Below are 9117 nucleotides of genomic sequence, written 5' to 3' on the forward strand. Positions count from 1 at the left end.
ATCAAAGCAAAACTTAAGGTAGGAAGGAAGGAAGGAAGGAAGGAAGGAAGGAAGGAAGGAAGGAAGGAAGGAATTGAAATAGAAGATCAAAGCAAAAAATCAACAGCACTGCAGACTTCATCATTAGCCAGGGACTCTCAAGGAACTTTCCTGGATTGTGGTTTTACTACTTGGGTTTTTTGTTTGTTTTCACATTACTCTGGTCTTGGGTTCCTTGGTTTTGGTTTGGGGGCCACACCCAGCTATGTTCATGGCTTACTCCTGGCTTTGCGCTCAGGATCACTCCTGGCTGTGCTCCAGAAACCATATTTGACGGCCCAGATCAAACTAGTCTTGGCTGAGTAAAAGTACTTTCCCACTGTACTGTGTCTCCAGCCCTGACTTTTTTTTCTTTTATCTGAGAGACCGTGATTTACATTATGGCTAATAGTAGGGTTTCTTTTTTTTTTAATTTTTAAAATTTTTTTTTTATTAGTGAATCACCGTGAGACAAAGTTACAGACTTACAGGTTTTCATGCTTACGTTTCAGTCATACAATGATCGAGTATCCATCCCTCCACCAGTGCCCATTTTCCACCACCAATGGTCCCAGCATCCCTCCCATAATAGTAGGGTTTCAAGCACACCACTACATCCTCCACCAGTATACACAATTCCCTCCACCATTGTCTCAGGGGTCCTCCAGCTCAGCAACTACCCCCTCCCGCCCCACCATGTTAAACTCAGCTCTATAGAACAGCTCTCAGATTATGTTGCCTTATCTATTAGTTACTTCCTATTATATTTCTTTATCACTGTATCACTGTCATCCCGGTGTTGATTTGCTTGAGCGGGTGCCAGTAACGTCTCATTCGTCCCAGCCCTGAGATTTCAGCAGCCTCTCCTTACTCATCCTTCCAAACAGTGCCATATTGGAGACTCTTTCAGGGTCAGAGGAATGAGAACCATTATTGTTATGGTCCCCTGAGCACCGCCAGGAGTAATTCCTGAGTGCAGAGCCAGGAATAACCCCTGTGCATCGCCAGGTGTGACCAAAAAAGAAAAAGATAGAGAGAGAGAGAGAGAGAGAGAGAGAGAGAGAGAGAGAATACAAGCGAGTATGTTAAAACCAAACACATGTGTGGTGCTTCAGCCACAGCCACGCTCAGGGCCACGCTCCACATACTCCAATGAGCCTCACTCATGAAGGAACCGGCAGAGGAACGTGGCTGAGATCTCCAAGCCTGCTTGGATCAGGACTGGGCCTCCTTCACCCAGATCCTCCATTTTCCAGTAGCTTTGCAGTCACACCCATAAACTGCGCTATGTAATCCCATCAATAGCCAAGATCCAGAGACTATAAAACAAAGCTCCTAGAAGCGCATGGCTGCTAGCCCACTGATATACCTATATTTCTTTATGTCACACAGGTAAGAAAGACAATCCTATATTTCCCCCTCTCTTTCTGACTCACTTCACTCAGCATGATATACTCCAGATCCATGCATGTAACAAAAAATTGCATGATTTCATATTTCCTTATAGCCAACCACTATTCCGTTGTGTATATATCCCACATTTTCTTTATCTAATCATCTGTTCTTGAACATAGATTTTTTTTTTCTAGATTCTGGCTATTGTGAATAATACTGTACTGAACATAGGGGTGCAAATGCCATTTGGGAATAGAGGTTTGGGATCCCTGAGGTAGATGGCCAGAATTGGAATTGATGGATCATGTCAAAGGTTAATTCTTAATTTTTTAAGAACTGTTTATGTTGTTTTCCAAAACGGTTGAGCCAGCTGACATTCCCACCAGCGGTGAATGAGGATTCTTTTTTTCCCTGGATCCCAATAAACACTGGCTGTTCTGTTCTTTTTGAAGTATACCAGTCTCACTGAGACTGAGACTGTATGAGATATCTCATTGTTGTTTTGATTTGCATTTTCTTGATGATAAGTGATGCAAATACACACACACATCTTCTTTGACTTTCTGTTCATCTCTTCCCCATTTTTTGATGGGGTTGTTTTGTTTTCTTGCTAAATTTTACTAGCGCTTGGATAGTAACCCTTTGTCAGGTGAGTGGTGGGCAAATATTTTTTTCAGTCTGTGAGGTGTGTATTTTTGTTCTGGTCATTTCTTTTGCAGTGAGAAACTTCTTGATTTTATTCAGTCCCATTTGTTTATCTTTGCTTCTATTTCTTTGGCCAGTGGCATAGAATTGGTGCCGATGCCTAGAGACTCAATATCAGGAAGGATCCTGCCTACATTTCCTCAATATAATTTATGGACTTGGGTCTGATATCAAAGTCCTTAACACATTCTGAATTGATTTGTGTGTGTGGTGTGAGATGTGGGTCTGAGTTCATTTTCTAACGTGGGATTGGCCAGTTTTCCCAACACCATTTGGAAGGAAGAGGCTCTCCTTCCTCCGCTTCATACTCTTGGCTGCTTTTGTTGAAGATTAGCTGCCTACAACTCTGAGGACTCTTAAATAGGTTTTGCACTGTATTCATTCACATCTCCTAGTGTTTTCTGTGACTTTCCTATTCATGGTGTAGGCTTGCTTGTCCCACCATAGTGGAGAAAAAGCATTATATAGAAGGGGGAAACACCTCGATTCAAGAGTTCAAGAGGCCAGAGAGAGATAGTACAGCAGGTAAGACACTTGCCTTGCATGCAGCCAATCTGGGTTCTATCCCTGATATCCCATATCCCTGAGCACCACCAGGAGTGATTCCTGAGTGCAGAGCCAGGAGTAATCCCTGAGCATCATAAGGTGTGGCCCAAAAAACAAACAAGCAAAAAAAAAAGAGTTCAAACAGAAAGTTAGCATTTCATGAGTCAGAAAGAAAGAGACAGACATAGAAAAATTGCACTAATATGTGGAATATAAAGTAGCAGAGAGGTACAAGCTTGCAATGATGCAACTTCTGGCAGAAATTTCTCTGGACTTAGTTACTAAAATACTAAAATACAGAAATCCAAAACCGCGCGGCCACTATTGCAGCCGCACAACCTCATATCTCTTTATTCTCAGCAATGGAAAACAAATTATCAAATGCTTCCTTTTCAGCAAGTCCAACTTTGGGGGGAGAAACTCCAAACAATAATAGTGGTTTTTTTTGTTGAAATATTGAATGTAATCAAAGTAAAGAGAAAGTGAAATTTATCAGCTACACAGGTGGGGCGGGGGGCTAAGGGGGAGGTTTACTGTGGTTCTTGGTGGTGGAATATGTGTGCTGGTGAAGGGATGGGTGTTCGAGCATTGTGTAACTAAGACTTAAACCTGAAAGCTTTGTAACTTTCCACATGGTGATTCAATTAAAAAAAAAAGAAATTTAATATTTCAGATGAAATTTAAATCAAGCCAAAAAAAAAAAGAAATTTAAATCAAGCCTTTTTTTCCTTTCAGTCTGGTAAATATATATTGAGTTTCAGTAAATTTGGGAAATAGACTTTCATCTACAGTGTTGGTGGTAATGAAATGGGAAAAGCTCTTCCGGGGAGATGGCTCAAGTGGTGGGACGTCTGTGTAGTAGGTGGAAGGCCTTGATCTTGATCCACAGCATCTGCAGGCTCCGCCCCACACTGCAATGGTAGGATATGCCCCCACTTAAGAAGGACAAATCTCTGGTAGGAAAATCAACAAGACAGATCACCATCTTATATGCATAAACTGTTTTGCCAACAGTTCCTTACCTAGAAATTTTGGCTACAGATACATTTGCAGTAATATTTGTCAGAATATCACTTATAATAGCATTTTCAATGCTGTTATAGTTTACCATTTCCAAAGGAAGCGCTTTTTGCTAATAATAATAATAATAACAACAACAACAACAACAAAAAGCTCTCGCTTCAGAAATGGTAATCTATAATAACATTGAAAAGAATGAAATGCTCTGTGTATGCTATAGTGAAACAGTGTCCAAATCCTCGTTCTAGATGAAAAAAGCACAGTACGAGTCAGTGTGGGGAACCCACGGACTCCTGTCAGATGGATGAAATGCAGCCACCACTTTGGCACATCCTAGACACTGCCAGCCCTCTTCCCAGGTCCTTCTACCCGTGGTTAACTATGTTAATGTCATATAAAATTGGCCTTAAGATACCTCCAGTCTATCTTTAAGGATCAAACACCATTGACCAAGCAAGTGGAAACAGAGGTAAACAAATGGGACTATCTTAAACTAAGAAGCTTCTGCACCTCAAGAGAAACAGTGACCAGAATACAAAGACAGTCTACGGAATGGGAAACGATACTCACCCAATGCCCCTCTGATAAAGGGTTAATAGCAAGGATATACTAGGCACTGGTTGAACATCCAATCCCATCAGAAAATGGGGCAATGAATTGAATAGAAACTTTCCCAAAGAAGAAATCCGAATAGCCAAAAGGCACATGAAAAAAATGCTCTTCATCACTAATCATCAGGGAGATGCAGATCAAAACAATGAGGTTCATCTCACACCACAGAGACTGGAACACATACAAAAAAAAAAAACAAAAGCAACTGGTGTTGGCGTGGATGTGGGGAGAAGGGGACTCTCCTTCACTGCTGGTGGGAATGCCAAATGGTCCAGCCTTTCTGGAAAACAATATGGACGTTTCTCAAAACACTAGAAATTAAGCTCCCATTTGACCCAGGAATACCACTTCTGGGAATATATCCTGGAGAAGCAAAAAAGCACAGTAGAAATGACATCTGCACTTGTATGTTTATTGCAGCTCTATTTACAATAGCCAGAATCTGGAAAAAATGTGAGTGCCCAAGAACAGATGACTTGTTAAAGAAATTTTGGTATATCTACACAATGGAATACTATGCAGCTGTTAGAAAATATGAAACCATGAAATTTGCATATAAGTGGATCAACATGGAGAGTATCATGCTAAGTGAAATGAGTCAGAAAGAGAGGAACAGACATAGAATGACTGCAACCATTTGTGGAATATAAATTAACATAATAGTAGAATAACACCTGAGGACCTGAGGATAGTAGAGATAAAGACCAGGAGGGTGGTCCCACGGCTTACAAGCCGATCTTGTGTGCAGGGAGAAAGGCAGGTGGGATGGAGAAGAGACCACTAAGTAAATGATGGTTGGAAGGATCACTCGGGATAGTAGATACGTGCTGAAAGTAGGCTATGGACCAAAGATGATGGCTGCTTAGTGCCTATGTTGCAAATCATAACACCCAAAAAGGAGAGAGAAAGAGGGAATGTGTCTGCCACAGAGGCAGAGGATGGAAGGGGGTGGGAGTGTCAGGAAGGACACTGGGAGCATTGGTGGTGGAGAATGGGCACTGGTGGAGTGATGGGTACTCAAACATAGTTTGATTGGAGCATAGCACTGTAGCACTGTCGCCCATTGTTCATCAATTTGCTTGAGTGGGCACCAGTAATGTCTCCATTGTGAGACTTGTTGTTACTGTTTTTGCCATATTGAATATGCCACGGGGAGCTTGCCAAGCTCTGCCATGCAGGCGGGATACTCTTGGTAGCTTGCTGAATTAAAACATAATCATGAAAATGTGTGATAAGTCTGTATCTATATCTCACAATGATTCATCAAAATAAAAAAAGATACCTCCAGACCGAAAGATAGTTCAGTGGTTAAGGTATCTGCCTTACATACCATGGACCCCAGTTTGAATGTCCAGCACCATGCATGGTCCCCTAAGCACTACCACGGGTCACTTCTGAGAACAGAGCTTGAAATAACCCCTGAGCACTTTGAGATGTGGCTCAACCTCTCTCCCTCTCTCTCTCTATCTCTCTCTATCTCTCTCTCACAAACACACACACACACATACACACACACACCAAAGAAAATGATGTCCCTAGAAGAAAATGCAAGAAACTAATGACCATGAGGATCTGTGAAAAGGAGTGAAAAGGCTGCAGTTCAAGAGGGACTTACTCCACTCTTGAACCTCTGGTACTTTTGAAATCTTTATAGTGTGTAAGTATTGCTTTCCAAAATAATGTAAACTTTGTTATACAACCATTCTATGTCTGATAACTAGTTAATACATGTGTATAATGTTAACTTCACAGATTCACATAATACAATGTCTACACAATATTTTGCAACCGAGTAAGAATAAAATTGCATTTGAGAAAGACTGGAGTTACTTCAAACTTAAACAATTACTTTCAGAATTTGGTTACAGGATTTTATTTGCTTTCAGAATGTCTTCAACAACTGTTGAAGACAAACTTCAACTTGTTTTATAGTGTTAAAATATATCCCAGAAAGTTAGACAACTTACATTGAACTAAGGCAATCTTTATCATGTCACCTTAGGGGGAAAAAATGGTTCAATTCCTGTAATACTTTTGAAAATCACAAACCCTATGTCTTTTTATCACTGGTCTATTTTTCTGCACTATGATTTTCTGTTTGGAGAACAGGAAAACTCTGTTTGCAGAGTCTCCTGCCTGGGCTCCTGGCCGTCTTCACCGGGGCCCCTCGGAGGCGGGCGGGTTGAGTTTCCCTCACTGCCCCGAGCAGAGTCCTGGCAGCCGAAGATCTCCAGAACCCAGCCACAGCCATGCTCAAGGCTACTTTCCACATGCTCGGACGAGCTTCACGCATGAAAGAACTGGCAGAGGAACACAGGTTTGGTGACCTGGGGCTGAGATCTCCAAGCCTGCTCGGTTCGGGACTGGTCCTCCTCCACACTGACCCCCTATTTTCTAGTAGTTAGGCAGTCACACTTACAAACTGCCCTCGGCACTGTATAATCCCACCTACAGCCATGATCCAGAGACTATAAAACAAAGCTCCTGGAAAACCTCTTATTGTCTAGTTTTCCCTCTCAGAGAACCCAGCAAGCTACCAAGAGTGTCCTGCCCGCACAGCAGAGCTTGGCAAGCTCCCCATAGCATATTTGATATGCCAAAAACAGTAACAATGATGGGTCTCATTCCCCTGACCCTGAAATACCCTTCAATGTGGCACCATTGGGAAAGACAAGTAAAGAGAGGCTGCTAAAATCTCAGGCTAGGACGAATGGAGACATTGCTGGCGCCCGCTCTAGCAAATCGATGAACAACAGGATGACAATGATACAGTGATACAGTGATGATTTTCTGTTTATAGATCTTTTTGTCTGTTTTTTGGGCCACACCCAGCAGTGCTCAGGGGACCATATCTGCTCTGTGCTCCAGAATCATCCTGGCTCTATGCTCAGGGATCACTCCTGGCAGTGCGCAAAGGACCATATGTGGTGCCAGGGGTTGAACCCAGATCAGCTTATCAGCTATACTATCTGTCCGGCCGTCACTGCTTGTAGATAGATCTTAACCAAGGAGCAGGAGTATGTTGATGATTAGTAAGTCATTTTAACTTCCAGCATAAGTTCAAAATCTTACCCAAGAGATTTCAGAATCCCTAACACTGAGTACTGATGTTCTGTCAATGTGTTCCTGCTCCTGTCCAAAGGGTTACTCCTGGTTCTGCACTCAGGAATTACCCCTGGCGGTGCTCAGGGCACCATATGGGATGCTGGGAATCGAACCTGGGTTGGCCACGTGCAAGGCAAACGCCCTACCCGCTGTGTTATCGCTCCAGCCCCTGCCTTCTACTCTTCAGTGAAAGTTCTCCCTTCTCATTTTTATCTTCTTAACCTTCTCGAGATTTTATATTCTTTCCATGAAAAACTAAAGAAATAAAATTCTGGCTGCTCCTCAGGGACTAGATATATATAAAGGAGCAGGACAGGATGGGCAATTTATGGGAGCTTGAGACCCAGAATGATGGCATCAGGGGTGACTACTGCCTTGGCAGAGGACCTGTCACCACTCTATCTCTGTTCCTGGTCCAGAAGAATCTGTCTTTGAGAAAGCCCATTACAAAGATGTTTGTCCCAATATACTTTGATATACTAAGGCCCTCAGCTGTGTGACAGTCTATCCCGGCTAGATTAAGACAGGCATTTGACCAAATAATGCTATTCTCTTCTGATGATGATTGCTGGTTCTAAGAATAAATATTGCATGTGGAGGGCAGTCAAGGTTCTCAGTCTATGAGGCTGTGAGCCGCCTGCCCCCATGCTTTTTCTCTCTTATTTCTGTTTCTTAACCCTCAGGTATCCCTACTTTAGCCCTATTCATGGGGTCCAGTCCTTAGTATGCTCCAATCCTCTGGGACCAATCTTTTAAAAATGACAGTTTCTGGACTGGAGTGATAGCACAGCGGGTAGGGCATTCGTCTTGCACGCGGCCAACCGGGTTCGATTCCCAGCATCCCATATGGTCCCCTGAGCACTGCCAGGGGTAATTCCTGAATGCAAAGCCAAGAGTAACCCCTATGCATCTCTGGGTGTGACCCAAAAAGCAAAAAAATAAATAAAAATAAACAGTTTTCCCTACCCTACCAAAGACCTGAACATTAATTTCCTCAAAGAACACATACAGATGTCTCACAGATACACAAAAGTATGCTCACACATTTATTAGAAATGCAAGTCAAAATCACAAGAAGGTACCACCTAAGACTGGTGAAAATGTCTACGTACTGGTGACTATCCTAACAATTGGAAGCAACAACATTAGCGAGGACATGTAGTAGAAAAAGAAACTCAGGTTTGCTGTTGGTAGGAGCTTAAACTGGAGCAGCTGCTATGGAAAGCACCATGGAGATTCTTTAAAATAAAAATGGAGGGGTTAGGGAGATAGCTCAAATGCACAACACATGCCTAGCATGTGGAAGATCTTTAGCTGGGAATCACACCAAGGTTGGCCACATGCAAGGCAAGTGCCGCAACCTCTCTGTGCTCCCTCCAGCCTTGAGATGCCTGAGTGAAATAAGCAAAAAAGTGAAAGGATATTGCATTCACTCTTGTACAGATTACAAATAACTGAAGCAACTGAACTGGCAAAGAAACGATAAAACTAACTCTGAGGTTGAGTGAAAATTTTGGTGGTTGCTAAATGGAAATGGGGGGGGGACTGTGGGAGATGTGAGTAGAGGGGTCTTTGCGTGGTGGGACTTCACTCAAACTTGAGTGGTGGGAATGACACACACAGAAGTGTAGGTTAAGCTTCCAGAATTCTCTAATATCTAACTCAATGATAATTCTATGGAAAAAAATCATGACAGTCTCTATTGCTTTCACCCAT

Source organism: Sorex araneus, chromosome 2 (genome assembly GCF_027595985.1).
Source record: "Sorex araneus isolate mSorAra2 chromosome 2, mSorAra2.pri, whole genome shotgun sequence".
NCBI classification, from domain to species: domain Eukaryota; kingdom Metazoa; phylum Chordata; class Mammalia; order Eulipotyphla; family Soricidae; genus Sorex; species Sorex araneus.